The 16,572-nt window shown below is 32.2% G+C and overlaps 1 long non-coding RNA gene across 1 annotated transcript; it reads right to left on the reverse strand.

Moving 5' to 3' along the window:
• Nucleotides 1–1,784: 1,784 nt before the first annotated feature.
• LOC103501678 (uncharacterized) lies at nucleotides 1,785–3,290 on the reverse strand. Its single transcript, XR_007823755.1, has 3 exons — nucleotides 3,216–3,290; nucleotides 2,924–3,032; nucleotides 1,785–1,894 (listed from the first exon to the last, which is right to left on the reverse strand). It is a non-coding gene; the product is annotated as an uncharacterized LOC103501678 (long non-coding RNA).
• Between the last annotated feature and the right edge of the window lie 13,282 nt (nucleotides 3,291–16,572).

Below are 16,572 nucleotides of genomic sequence, written 5' to 3' on the forward strand. Positions count from 1 at the left end.
ACTGTCATGAAATGTGTTTTTCATGACAGAGAATAAGTGTCACGAATTCTTTATTTTTATGACAGATTATAAATGTCATTATTTAGATTTTATGACAAATAATAACTGTCATTGTTTATATTTTATGACAGAGAATAAGTGTCATTATTAATCTTGTTGACAGTTATTAAATGTCATTATTTATCATTTATGACTTTTATTAACTGTCATCATTTCATCTACCATTCTTGCCCTATTTTTAATTGAATTCCTGTTTTTTTTTTTGTCACCCTGCCATTACACACACTAATACAATCACAAAGTACTATACAACACACCCATATGGAAAGAAATGGTGAACGCATTAATATATATACTTTAATATATGTACAATTGTTCGTCATAAAGTGTTTGTACAATAAAGTGATGAACAAGCTATTTAAATAAATACATTTGAACCAAAATTTGGCTACTAAACCTACAAAAAAACCTATAAATCAATCAATTGCCGCAAACATGACTTCACTGCTCCAATGGATTCTTGCAAAATCTAGTAAGAAAAGAAAATGATGATTGTAACTTAGAATAAGACTTATTATAAAGACATGAAATAGCGCAAACATTCATAACGGACAAAACAACAGTTAAACATTTCTGATTCAAAAACCAATAACAACCCGAACTTAGTATAAATATAAATAAAATGGTACAAATATCCACAAACCAACCGTCATTAGTCTTAATTAATCATAAACCAATAACAACGATTAAAAAAATGATCTTCACAATCCCATCATAATTCACAAGCAATTGAAAAAATGATCTAAAAACAAGATAATATATACATGTAATTACATCAACCTACACATAACTTAAACCACCTAAAGCATGTCTATACAAAAGCCACCTACATATAACTTAACCCAAAAATCAATAAGCCATTTCAGCACAACCAGTATGAAAATCACAAACCCTTTCAAATTCTCAATAATACTTCTTATCAGAAAAACATCATTCATCAAACAATAAAAGCAATCAATAGAGAGTTGCAACAAATACACATAACTTACACCAAGGTCTTCCAAAAAAAAGAAAAAATATTGGCATTAGATATGAATGTCAATAACATTTACTAAAAGTTCAACTAAACCGTTTAAAACCACAACCAAGTACTCGATATTTCACATGGTGCGCAAGCATATATACAAAAATATTGGCACTATCTCTTCAACATACACATTATTAGTCCCCTTTAACTGGCCTCAGAACTCATAAAATACTTATATATTGCATATTGACAAAACTAACATCAATGTCCTTCGTTTGGTAAAGAAGTAAAGGCTCCAATGGTTTGATGCAACACAACAAACAATTCAATTAAATGCAAAAAAAAAAAAAATTGATGTCTTGGTAAAAAAGAACACTTATTATTTTTTATGTAAAGAAAAAGAAGACGACAAGACCTCTATCAAGCTACAACACATCAAACAATAGCAAAAGGCCCATTACCTAAGTCTACTGTAATCTAACCTTCAAAACAGAGCAGCATATACCAAGTCAGAGAGATTATAATCCATTAAAAGCAAGCAGGCTACCAAAAGGGCAACCCCATTTTACCAGCAGTGTCCCATAATCCCGAGTTGACAATATGCCCATCCACATCCACATTAGTACTGAAGTTATCAAAAGTTATAGGAATATAATCCTACCTGAAAAAAAACAATTGTGAATTCATAACACAAATAGAAGAAAAACACTTGAAAAATGGTAACTTAGGAAGATGAACTCACAGTAGAGAACTTGTTACTGGTGTAACAGATGAGCCTACAAGTTTGAGGGACAATTGCTTATAAAAGTGAAGACCGGAGAGAGAGAGAACATCTTGTGGTCAAAGAATCATCTTGCTTTTTTGACCCTTGCAGAGATTTTCAAATTCCAAACAAACAGATTGGGCTTTTAATTTAAAATACAAATGAATGTATGACATTGAAAAGGGATACAATCTAACAAGTTTACCATCAAAATAATGAGTTTTTAGTTTACCATCAGAGTACAATTTGATGAAATAGAATATGGTCCAAAGTTAATACAATCTAACAAATTCACCATCAAAATTCAAAACTTTCCAACAATAAACTTCAAGGATAATGAATGGTTGACCAACAAACTAACTAAATGAACAACATCTTGTTTTCTCTTTAAAAAAAGAACCAAAAGTCAAATACGCAAAGTCCAATCATGAAAATAATTTAGAACCGACTGTTAGTATTATATATCGATACGAATATTGGTATATATATATATTGATACCAATATTGGTATATATATATTGATACCAATGGTGATGAAACTGAAAATTTAGGCCTATTTGTTTAATTATATTATGAATTTAGCATAACTTGAAATGATGAAAGTCAACCAAAAGCTTGCATTTTACGATCTTGATCATTTATAAAATCTTTTGGTTCTTAAGGAATGAAACAAAGAATCTCTTTGCTATTTCAAAAGATGGAGAGGTTAATATTATCAACCATGTTGCCATTTCCTTAACTCATAGGATGTAATCTCACATTTACTAGCCAAAAAAGAGTTTGAAATTAACTCATTTTCATTCCCAATCTGCAGGACGGTTGATGTTCGAGTTGCCAAAGATCTCTTAGAAAAGAGTCACCTCTATTTTGATGTCAGGTCGGTTTATATATAAATATATATAATCACCTCTATAGATATATATATGGTTTTGTTCTAAAAGTAAGCTAAACTCAACAGTTTTTAGGATGTTTTGCACTGCTAAGCATTGATCTAGATGCATTTTCTTCATATTAAAGAAGAAAGATCATATAGTAGTGGTAAGAAGAAAAAGAAAAACTATTCCTCGGTGTTGCCACTTTTATATCCAATGCAGATCCAATAGTAAAATTGAAACAAATTGCAAATTATTTACCTATTTGTGCAGGCTTGCAATAGTATAGGTTCCTGCTCCGCCTTCAATTGCATATACGTAGTCCATTCCTTGGATAACCTTGCCAAAGACAACGTGCTCTCTATCTAACCTGAAAATTGTACATATACGACAGTTTGCATCATCTAGGACAATTTAGCATTGACCAAGCATCTGGATCTCAAAGCATATAACATAAGAACTCTTCAAAAATAAAAAATAAAAAAAGTTTATTCAATACTCTCATTTCCAACAGGTCAAAATCATCAAATAATATTTGGATAGAAAATAGTACCAGTTGGACTTAATGGTGGTAATGAAAAATTGTGAGCCATTTGAATTTCACTTGTAGTTTTACCTTTCTCCCCTGCATTTAGAATTTTAAAGCAAGTTCAAAAAATGAGAAAACTAAATTAGGTAGAAGGTAAAGAATACAAGATTCATCATATCTGTGCATAGAGCCCCAAAATTTTCTGCAGAGAAGAACACAAGTTAGAATTTAAACAAAAATCTGATCATAATGTCTAAACAGCAGGATAATCGCCACAACACAACTTCCAATACCATGTACAAGTTCAATATATGCCCTTATGATCCAACTAAGTTGAAACAACCAGAAGTCCACATATAAGTTTTGGTTTAACCAAGTGGATTGACAACAAAATTGACACGGATCGTACAGGAGAGCAAACAAGAGATTTGGACAATGAGCAGCTCAATGGAAGCCTAATTCACACGTTCACGAATAAAACCAATAAATAAACAATCGGGAACTAAGACACAGAGAACCCCCCATACAAGAATCACATAGAATCGAAACGAATCCACCAAACAACAAACTCCAAGAAACAAAAAATGGCATATAATTACACATTAGACACGAATAAAAGTACAACTAAAGCTACCATTTACAGTCAAATTATTGGCAATCAGATCCGAAACAGAATCAGGAATAGGAATCCTCAAAAGGGAAGAAAACATACTTGATTGTGAGTGAAGAGCGCGAAAACAAGGAAAATGAGAAAGACGATCAAGAGAAGGAGGCATCGTGGTTGATACAACAAAGAGAAGTGGGCGGATGTCGTTGACTCGGCCGGACGTCGAAGCTTCAACGGATGTTGAAGACGACGGCAACGTTTTCGGATGTTGAAGATGACGACGACAGCAAATTGGAGAGGCATGGAAGACTTCGAGAAATTACGTGTAGATTTAGAAATTAGGGCGTGAGAAGTGGGAATTTTGGGATTTTTTATTTTAAAAAATTATTTTATATTTCTAAACCCTTTTATGACAGAAAATAACTGTCACGAAAAAATAAAATCCGAAAACAACGTTTTTCCCCGCCAAAATAGCGCTTTTTAACCTTTTATGACAATTGTTTTTCTTTCCTATCAATTTGAGTGCTAATGAAATGTCATGGAATGTCAGTTTTCTTGTAGTGAGCAATTAAACTTAATTGTGGTATATATATATATATATATGTATGTATGTATGTATTTACAAATGATCTATATATACTCTCTATTTATAGGATTGTGAAGAATGATGGCTACAAAACCATATATTAAAAAGAGACAAGAAAGTTAGAAAAATTGACGAGAAGGTTAGTAGATGAATTTGTAACATAAGGAGAACATATAGACATCTAATAATATTTAAATGTAATTTAGAATATTCATTAATACTCTCTCTTTAGATGTTCATTGTATATATGAAATATATGCCTCACTAAACATGCTTATTGAGAAAAATCCATTGGAAAAAACTTCTATCGAAGGAAAAAGAGCACATTGTTTCTATACTTTAACATAGTTAAGCTCATTAAAAATCTTAGCTTTGTTGGAAAAACTTTCGTAGGATAAAACATGGTCAAGGAAAAATAGTGTTAACACATTTACTCCCTCTCGTAAAAGCATCGATATCACTTGATAAATTTTGGTTGTCACGTGCAGATGTAGTGCCTTAACTTCATCTCAAATGTTGTTGTAGAGTAGCACCTTCATCAATAAGTCTTTCAAGGTCATCTTTGAAGAAATCTGTGGAATAGAGATGTTGTCATCTGATGTTTTATTGTATTCATATAAGAACACTACCGACTAGCCTCTTGAATCAATTAGATTTCAATATGAATTAAAGTAAAACTTATTGTATATATAATCTGCTTCATAGATTGCCATAATATAAAAATTCTTCTCCACATACTAAGTGATTACTATTTAAGATCTAGCTAGTTCTTATTGGCTATATAGGTAACATCACTACAATTAATATCACTTTCGATAGGGTCAAAACAACATGACTATAGACCTTCCGTAGCTTTTTTGAAATGAGGTGACAGCTCATATTATTGAAAATTCATTGCTTTTCATAGTGTTTTTTCGTCGCTATAAGAAACTTATTTCCAATATTGCAAATATTACTGTAGTGGAAATTTTTTCATCTTGTGGGAAAAAATCACTATGAAAAATCTTTTATTGCAGTTTGTGATTGCTTTGTACAAATCTTGTAAAAAGTTATCAATGATGTTTTTTTATAGCGTTGTGAAAAAGTTGTAATTAGTGCTTTCATAATGTTTAGAGACGTGGTCAGAACTGATGACTGATGTATTGAAAGTCCTTAACTTTTCTCATAGTTCTTTTTTGTTGCTATAAGATATTCTTCGATATCATTAATTTAATGTTATGAAAGTGTTTTGTTAGTGTTACAAAAAATGCTCTTTGTTGGAATGCCTTGAATTCGTTATGTGGCGCAACGAATACCTCCGGAATCTTATAAACTCTCTAACATCACGTAACTAACACAACTCTCTAACATCACGTAACTAATACACTGTTAGTGAATTGAACCATATATATTCTTGTTGTCGATTTTTTAAATTGTTGATTTTGTAACCATCTTAAAAGTTTTTATGACATTAAAAAAAGAAGATTTATAAAAGTTATCTATAGCATTCTTAGACATGTAGTTGAAAGCTGTCTCTAATCTTTTTAAGGCAATGCTTTGACTGCAATAGAAAAAGTTACAAATACCCTAATTGAACATAATCCTAATGTATTGGAAGTTTCTTTAGAATTAATTAGTAGTAAAAAAAACTACATAAGTCCTACGTGATTCCAAGGTTAAAACTGTTGTTTATAAAATCATATAGAGGAATACATTGTCTCATAATTACGTAGAAATCTAGTTACGAAATATAATTTTGTGAAAAGTAGGTTATTTAATTCTATAAATTTTTAAATGTATATTACAACCACATTAACGACTTCAAGGTTCAAAACCATATAATGGTAGATTTTGCAAAATGAAACCCAATTTTAAATCACACAAACACTTAATTTGTGAATAGATCAAAAAATTAGAAAAACAGTTCTTAGCTTTGAGTCATTAAACAATGGTTCAAACTCCCTCAGCCCAGTGGCGACGGTGATGGAGATGGCGACGGGGCAGATTTAGGTGCACAGAGGAAATGGAATCAAGATTCTCAACCACCAGGTCCGGAACATGGTATTGTTCTTTAACCCTGTAAAGCGGCTTTCCAATATCGAATGCTTGATACTCAGCAGCTGATGCCGTGATGACGTTTGTGTTAGCGACATTGAGGAGTTGCTCGTTGCTGGCGGCGTCCATGGTGCTCAAAATTGAGCACAGAATTAAATGGATCAACAGCGCCGCTGCGATCGTCGAAAACTTGTTGAAGTGAATCGCCATGGGGTGTGATGGATTGGATGGCCGGTGAAATCGGTTGAGAGGGTGCGGTTAATTTGAAGGCCTAATCGTGGTTTTCATATTTGTTCTTCTGCCAATTTAGGCTTTTGTATGCGAGACTTGGGGATGAGATTGACGGTGGAGAAAATCTTGATATTTTTGGTTTACAAAAAAGGGAAAAAGAACTTTCAACGATAAATTCCATTGCTTTAAATACCTATATCCTTTACAAAGGTTTTTGTTTATTTAGTTTTCTATACTTTTAAAAATATTTTTCTTTTCTTTCCTTTTTCCCAATTTACTTTTGCTTCATTTTAGTCTTCAGATGACTATTTTGGTCATTCATTTTTATTTTTTATTTATCGTTCTAAAAAGGTTAAAATGATCTATTTTTTTAAAGTTGACAAGAATGAATTAAAGTTGATAGTACAACGACCAAAATAAACAATTTTTTTGAGGTAGATTGACAAGAATCAACCAATTTTAAATGTATAAAGACCAAAATAAACCAAGACTAAAAATAAACGTACCAAAGTATTATTCAAACCAATTACATATTTAGTTTGTATTTTATGGAGTTTCATTTCAAAATTAATTGTTATATCTTATAAAAATTGTGAGTACCTTAGTGGGATTCTCTGAATATGTCCCTCGAGATGGTTCTCTTCGGATTCGTCGTTAGATTCTAATTTTGTTTTGTTTATTTGTTTATTTTGGGATTGATTGTTTACTTGAACTTTATGAGTGCTAATTGTGTAACTGATGTCCTAATTAAATCTTGGGGTTTGTAGTTTTGTTAACACAAATTATTTATTTAATAAAATAAGAGGTATTTTATTTGACATTTAAAGTCGTAGACAACATTAAATGCAATCCAATAAACTAAGATTTAAGGTTATATGTTGTTACTTGAACAATATGGTAGTTGGCATACAAGTGGTTCGAGATCAAATTATAACCTAAAAGGTTTGCAATATATGGATAAAGGTTCCGTGTCTTATCTAATAACACTGAGATACAACTCACTTTGGAATTGATTGTTATTTATTTTAGATTAAATATGATTTAATAAAGGATAGATGATTAGTTAATTAACTTGTTGGAGAATTATAGAATTCTAAAGATTAGGTTTTGAGAGGGCTATATATAGGTGATTATATATACCCAATTTAAGAGTACGCATTTATTCGAGAAAGAATTTTTGTAAAGACAATCATTCTCTAGTCTCTTAAACCTAGCCTCCACATAGTAAATTCTCCCACTTTAAAATAAATCTCTACATTCATTCTTTAATCACTTCTTGTTCCTAAGAATTAGAGTCCACACATCTAATTAATTCTTTAAAGAATCCACAAGAATTACGGGGAAGATCACTTGATGTATTCTTCAAAATTTATTGATCCAGGAGCTTGACATCGTGACATGAAACGTGATTGTTCGAGATTCGAAGAGGAAATCGTGAAAGTTTGAAAGCTTCAAAGATAAGTTCAACCTCTCTCTATCTCCAACTTTATTAATAACATGCTAAGGTTACGTTGTATGTTTGTTTATCCTTATCAATATTGATTAGTATGCTAATTTTGTTAAAGAAAAATCATCTTCCATATTGCACAACGATCATACACTTCAGTGGAAATTTGATTCCTTTCACTAATATAATATTAGATAACATGAATTTTCTCATCTCAAAACTAATTAGCAACGAAAAAAGTAGTTCAGATATGTTAAGGACATTGTCAGGTCGCTAGGTAGAATTCTTAACCAATTAAGCTTTCAAAATTCATATATTTACTAAATACAAAATCAGAAGTTTAAAAGAAAATATTACATTCGTAAATTGTGGTATCTTTAAAAATGAATGATCGAATCTTCGATTTCAAGAAATGAAATACTTTTTTAATTTACGTTGAATTATGTTTATTTTAACCTAAAACAATGTGTCTACATTGGTCTATACTTAAAGAAAAAAAAAGCGCACATTCAAGAGATTTCTTGATTATCCAAATGTTATTCCCAGGAGAGGGAAGATCATTAAACCATGACTGAAATTGGAAATACATTTGTAATCAATGTATTTTGATTTAGCTTTGTCTTAGTTTTGACATGCCTTGAGTCGTCTATTTCTTTTATACTAATTTTATTACGATACCACTATATATATCCCTAGTTTTTTCTTTTAAAGTCTCTCCTTGTGGAACACTAACCCTAAATCTATGGAGTTCCCAAAGAATTGAATTGCATTATTATTGATCAATAATTCTTTTGCTAGGATATTTAAAGTGGTTTTTTTATTTTTATTTTATGATATGTGGGATGATAAAATTGAACTTGTAATCATCATACCGTTACTTATTAATACCAATTGTATGTCAATTGAGTTATGTTCATATTGGCTATGAAAAAGTGACTTAAGACCGGTTTGGAATGATCTAAAATAAATGTTTTCAAAAATGTATTTTCATTTAAACATTTTTTCTAAAAATATAATTAAACTTCTTAAAATAAAAATACATGTGTGTTTGACAACTCTTTTCGAAAGTGTTTTTAAGTAAAAATTTGTTTGATCGATTTGTTATATACTAAAAGCATTTTTATAATTTCAAATTATAATAAAAGAATTTGTCCATAGAGGTTTGGATAGGAGTTGTAATGATCATTGGGGATGGTGGTTGACGTTAGTCATTGTAAAACGATAACCAAAGATTGGTGACAATGGTCGTCGAAAGTTAGTTAACGGCGATTACTAAAAAATGGTTTTTGCTAGTTGATTGGTGACACACACAAAAAAAAATGATCGACGAAAGTTGGTTGACAACATTCACTAAAAACGGTCAATGAAAGTAAATAACCATGGTCACCAAAAAATGATAACAAAAAAAGATCCACAAAAGTTGGTCAACAATGGTCATCGAACAACAGTCATCGAAACACAATCATCGGTAGTTGGTCAACAATTGTCATCGAAAAATGGTCAATGAAAGTTGGCCGACATCAACCATCGAAAAATAGTCAATGAAAGTTGACCAACCACGATTATTTAAAAGTAATCTATGGAGGTCAACTGGTGGCACTACAAGAGATGGGGATACTCCCGACGCACAAAAACATCGGGAAAGGATATGTCGACGTTTTTCACGACGTCGAGAATGCCTCTTCCAACGCCGTGACATGCGTCGGCCAAAGTAGCATCGGGAGTTCCTCTCCCGACGGACCTTATGCCGACGCATGACGCGGCGTCGGGAATGCCTCTTCCGACGTTTTTTTCCCGACGTCTTTCGTGCGTCGGGAACTCCTTTCCCGACGTGTCTTATGCATCCTAGTCCCGACGTTTCATTGCGTTAGGAATTCCTTTTTATATTTTTTTTAAAATATGTAATTTCTAATTTTTTTCCCTAAAATATTTTGCTCAAACATTCACAAGGACATTCGGATTGCTAAAATATTTTTCTCGACATTTTGGATTAAATAAAAAAAATTCAATATAAATTAATAAATTAAGAAATACAAATACAAGTTAAAAAAATTTGAAATTAATAATACGAATAAGTTCAAAAAATATTAATAAGTTTAATACAAAAAATGTAGTTCACATAATACAAAAAAACGCTTAGTAACGGCTGCAGGTTATTGATTTCACTTTCCAGTAGGCTTAGTAAATTTGCATTGTATACTACCGATACCACAAAGCTAAAAACTGAAAATAGCTTTACTACCAATGCCATGACTCGAACTCTTCCCTGAGAAATTTTAATCTCAATCAACACAAATTACTATCAAGTAAACTACAAGATGGAGGACTCTTCTTCTAAGTAATGATGCTAAAAAGAAACAATGAATAAACATAAATTATAGCAAAAGAGAACATGATTGGATATTGGAGGAATTTTCTTAAGAACAATAGTTAAGCAAGTATTAAGTGCTATAAATATCGCAAAGTCTTAGTACCCGCTACAATCCTACATCCCTAGGTTTGTCAATCATAGAACTCAGTTATGTAATAGTTAACAATAATAATAAAATGTTCCAAATGTACAAGAGAAGTATATATTGCATCCATAATACAAAATTTTTCTAATGACTCAAGAAAGAATCGTTATTAATAGTCTCAATAGACTTGGGGTAAATGTTTAAGGAGAAAAACTTGATGTTCCAATACCACCAAAAACTCAATATCATTCATAATTTAATCCACAATCATCAGTATGTTGAACCCGCACCAACAAACTAAACCTCTCCCCCCCCCCCCAATTCAATTTTCAATTTAATTATAAACCCTAAACCCTACAAATTTCAATTTAACTATAAACCCCCCAAGGCTCTCCCCCAATTCAATTTTCAATTTAACTATAAACCCTAAACCCTAAACCCTAAACCCTTCAAATTTCAATTCAACCACAAATTACACACATTTTATACAAAAATACATTTAACAAACAAAAATCTATTCCAAAATAAAATTCTAAAACAATTTTCTTAAAAAAAAAACCCTAAAACTTATATTTAAACTAAACAAACTTTATATTTAAACTTACCTAAGGTGGCAGACGGTGGTGGAACGGCGAGGGACAACAACGACGATGGAACAGACGGCAGAGAGCTACGAACAACGACGAATCTTCATTTTTCTCTTCTCCCTTTCTCTTTCTTTTTCAGTTCTGTGTAAAACAGAACTGAAGCGTTTATAAAGGGGATCTACCGACACAGCACGAAAACGTCGGGAGATCCCCTTTATGACGTCAGGAAAAAGGATATTCCCGACGCTTATTAAAAGGTTTTTCCGACGCACAATAGTGCGTCGGGAAAATCCCTTATTCCCGACGCATTGTGTATGGCATCGGGAATAAGGTGTATTTTAAATTTAATTTGGCCTTATTCCCGATGTCGTTTGGCCGACGCGTGTGTTGACGCGTTGGGAATACCCTTTTTCCCGACACCACTCCTGACGCATTATGCGTGGCATCAGGAATAGGGTTTTCTCCGACGTAGCTTTCACGATGCGTATATCTAACATCGGGAATACCCTTATTCTCGACGTTCTTTGTTCTGAAGTCCTTTTTGGCGTCGAGAAAGCCCCAATTTCTTGTAGTGTGGTGATATCAATAAAAAAAACAATGATCAAAGGTTGATGATAGTAGCTATCAGTGGTTAATTGACAATAGCCAATGGGCAATAGTTGTTAAAAGTTGGTCGACAATAGTCACAAAAAAATAGTAGTTTCCTATTGGTCAACATTGGTTATGGGAAAAAAGATTAAACAAAGATTGATCATCAATGGTTGACAATAAACATAGTTGCCATAAAAAAGATGATCAATGGTTCGACGATGGTTGATGGTGTGCCAGCCAATCACCATAAAATTGTTATAAAACATATCATCGAAAGCTGTTGGTAACGGTTGCCAAAAAGTGGCCATTGAAAAACAGTGACAAAATGATGTGGTCATTGAAAAATAATCGTCGAAAGTTGGCAGGTGGAAGAAATTGAAAAACATTCTTTAAAACTTAGTCAATGATGGTTGCCAAAAAGAAATTGCCGAAGGTCTGCTGACAGCTATTGTTGGAAAATAGAAGATGAAAGTTGACATCAACGGTCGACAAAAGAACAGTAGCCAAAAACCAGTGAGCAAAGGTTCATCAGCGACAGTTTATGGTGGTCGATAGTTGTCTTGCGACGATCGCTAAAAAATGGTCACTCAAAGTTTAACTAACAACAATTGTCAGAGGTTAATTTGAAAGTGGTTGTGGAAAAAATGGTAGACAAAAATTGACTATCAACGATGGTGTGAAAAACGGTGGTTGGAGGTTCATCGACAACAATTGCTAGACGCAGTAGTCGAATGTTGGCCAACGACAGTCAGCACAGACGGTTGTCAAACGTTGGCTGACGAGGATAGCCGAAAGTGGTGGCTTAAGCGTTTCATATAAATTAGGGAAATTAGTCATTAAACACTCAAAATTTATTTTTTTTAAATTTTGTTTTAAGTATTTATCCTAAACCACATTATTTTAGAAACTCATTTTTTCAAAATCCACTTTATGTGGTTGCCAAGCACATGATTTTTCTTTTTAAAACAACTTTTTTTTTAATTTAATAACTTGAAAATTCAATCAGAACACATTTTAATCTTACTATTTATAAATAATATGGAGAAATGCTAGTATTTACATTTAAACTCCAGAAAGAGACCTTTAAACTCTTTCATAGAAGACAACTACAACTTTACATTTACGTTTATTGCTTCATCAAGTCTATCATAATAGACTACTAAAAAAGCTACGAAGTCTTCACATCTAGTCCATATTAGGACTAACTTCATCAAGTTTGAGACAAGCCACTTAAAATTGAGCTGTGAAGAATTTACAATCATTATTCTCTTTTGCCCTTGTCATAAGACAACTTGGTATTAGGGGGTGTTAAAAAGATCAGTAACCCGACCAACCTGGATCGTAAGGGTTGAGTTGGGTTAAAAAATTGGAGAATAAAAAGTTGTTAGTTAGGTAGTCGAGTCGTGCAAGTAAGGGGTCGAGTTGACCCAACTCAACCCGAGTGTATATAAACCTAAAACCTTCTTTTAAATGGACATTGTAGACTTGAAATTTAAATGTATAACATATATATGTCACCTTGCACCTTAAATAACAATTTGTTCTCCTTGCATATTGAAAAAAAATATAAAATTTGTCTAAATTATAGAGAGATGAAAAAAATCCGACAATCCATTGGGTTGGGTTGACGTTTGCATATTGAACCGATATGGTTCATTTTTTGTCAACCCGAATACTTTAGGTCTGTCCATATCAATTTTCCTACAACTCCACTTATGTACACCCCTACTTGTTACTCATTATATTGATTAATATCATGCTTAAATATGATAATTAAATAAAGTTGTCAAACTCTCATGCCATAAATAAAAATTTGAATATCATCAAACTTAAAAATATAGGAAAGCCAACCTATATTATACTTTGTTGGAAGATTTGTCAAAAAGACTTATCGAGAATCTTTTTATTATTAATAAGGATTAAATTTCAAAAGATACAAAGATCTTCCTAAATATTAGGAATATTTGGCCTAATATTTGGCTAAGATCTTTTTTTGAAGTTTATATCTATATTGTCTTACTTGGTGTGTAGATCACTAATTATTCAGCGGAATTATTTTCAAATTGGTGAATAAGAATTCGCGTGTGAGAGTTCGCCATTGATATACAGTGAGAAAGGTATTGATGATTATTGATGAATATATCTTAGTGATGCATATTCACTGAGGACATTTTGATAAGCAATATGAAGGAAGACTCTACTTTATATAAATCTAATGATGAATTTATGGGAGCAACAGATTGTCTTCAAGAAGATTCTTTCCTAAATTTAGGAGAGCCTGAATGTATCTATGTGTCGTTTTAATTAAAGAATAATTGATACATATAAGAAGAAAGTACATTATTGTATTGACTATAATTTGACTCAGTTGAATCTTAATAATATTGTTTATCTGAGATATATCAACTCCCCAGACGCAGGTGACATTCATCGAACTGGGTTACCAAAGTCCTCTATGTTATTTTTCTTCCGCAGTTTATTAAGCTATTCCTATTGTTATTTGCTCCACAATTAACTAAAGGAATTTTGATTATCTCACAACGTTTTTCAAACTTTATTCAAATTAGCCGAAGAATGTTCAACCATTTAAGTTATATTTGTAGAGAAATTACCAAACAAAATATATTCAATAGATTTGAAATTTTGAATTTGTTTATATCAAGATTTGAATGACAACGAACATATTTGTCGTCATCATCCAAATGATAATAATTTGTAAAATTTCACTATCACTATATTTGATCATAAATCAAAATTCATGCCTTCACATGGATGATTTAACCAACATGTGTGTGTATATATATATAGACATGAAAATATAATAGTTAAAAACATAAAATCCTCTTTCACACCACATCGATTAAAAAAGAAGAAAAAAGAGAGAATGAGTAGCATAGAAAGGAATAAAAGGTGTTGTTAAACTTCGGTTTTCAAGACACAACTCGTTCAAATCCGACAAACTGTTAATTAGGAAAACAGAGTAGCAACTGAAAGACAGCAAAACAGATCGATATTGAAACGAAAACTTCAAAACAAAAACAAGATTAGTAGACGACTGAGTCGCACTATCAAATTAATTACTAAGGGATATATATAGTAGTAGAGGATAGGCCAACGATCGAAAAACGGTCAAATTAGTTAAGGAGGAAACGTTATTAACTAATTACACACGGTTAAAAAATGGTTGATTTAATTAAGGAGGAAAACGTACGTTTCACAATTAACTAAAATAGTTTTAAAAAGAAAGCCTTACCACGTTCAATGGGCGGCGATGGCACGCGCGCGTGTGGAGATATAGGCATATCTACATTTAACTATCTCCTCCCTCCTTCCAAAACTTAGGTGCCCTAAGGGCCCAAACCCATTGATTATATGAAAGAGTATCCATATTCCAAAATAACCAATGTGGGAATTCTTGAGAGAATAAAATATTATTATTATTATTTCTTTTCGCAAATTTTTCATCCAATAATCCTCCACTTGAAAATTTTTTACTATCAATCCCCCACTTGAAAATTTTTGAAAACATTTTCATTGAGTAGTGTCTGTCTATATAGTGTTGTGCTTAAGTAAAGGTGTTCGATGACTTGAACCTTTACATAGTGACAATAGTTTAGAGTATTGTAAAGTAACTCGTATTTTTGAACTTTACTTCTAATCCTATTGCACACATAACATTATTTGAGGGAAGTTCTAAAATAGCCCATGCTTTATGGCCTTTGACGTATATCCCAGTTTAGCGAACACTCTAAGAATCTGCCCAGAATTCCATAGGAAGCGACCCTCTTTTACGCATTCACAAAGGTGAATCTATCAAGAGTAATCTTGTAGCTAGGTACCTTACTTGATATCAAGTATAGATTTCATTAAGAACAAAGTTCAAACTCATTATACGCTTAAGGATGCCATACTAATCACTAAATCATAAGAATGAAACTTCAAATTATTTAACATGATTCTCGTCATATTACTTGTGATCATTTATTAACCATTGAACTTGTTTCTTGGGATCTCCAGTCTTTCAAGTTGGGTTTGCCTCACAGTAATTCAAGTTTTAATAGGCTTGAGTCCCATTCTTTCTAAGGTTTTAAAAACCTTCTCTCTAGCAAGTCCGTTCATCAAAAGATCAGCCAAGTTATCGTCAGACCATACATAATCCACTATTACTGCACCAGTAGTGAGCAATTTTCTAATGGTACTGTGCTTACGACGTATCTATCATCTCTTATCATTATAATAACGGTTCTAATTTTTTGCAATAGCTGTAGTATTATCACAATGGATTAGTATGGCTGGTATCAGTCTTTCCTATGTGGGAATCTCTGATAACAAGCTTCGAAGCTAACTTGCTTCTTCACTAGCAGTAGCTAGTGCTATCATTTCTGACTTCATCGTTGACTGTGTTAAGATCGTCTGTTTCTTGGATTTCCAAGCAACAATTCCTTCTGCTATAACAAAAATATAGTCATTTGTAGCCTTTGAGTCATCTAAGAGGGAGTTCCAATCAGCATCGCTGTAACCTTCAAGTACAACGAAAAACTTGTTACAATGTAATCCTAGGTTTTTGGGTTTTCTTAAGGTATCACATTACTCTCTCTATTGCATTATAGTGTTCTAGGCTAGGTCTGCTGGTAACCTATTTAGCAATTCTATGGCGTAAGCTATGTCTGGTCTAGTGCAATCAGCAGCATACCTCAAACTACCTATGATACTAGCGTATTCGGATTGATTAACATTGTCATTGGTGTTCTTGAATAATTTAACACTAGAGTCATAAGGTGTACAAGCTGGTTTACTTTCGAAGTAGTTGTACTTCTTTAGAATCTTTTCTATGTAATGAGA

Source organism: Cucumis melo, chromosome 9 (genome assembly GCF_025177605.1).
Source record: "Cucumis melo cultivar AY chromosome 9, USDA_Cmelo_AY_1.0, whole genome shotgun sequence".
NCBI classification, from domain to species: Eukaryota; Viridiplantae; Streptophyta; class Magnoliopsida; order Cucurbitales; family Cucurbitaceae; genus Cucumis; species Cucumis melo.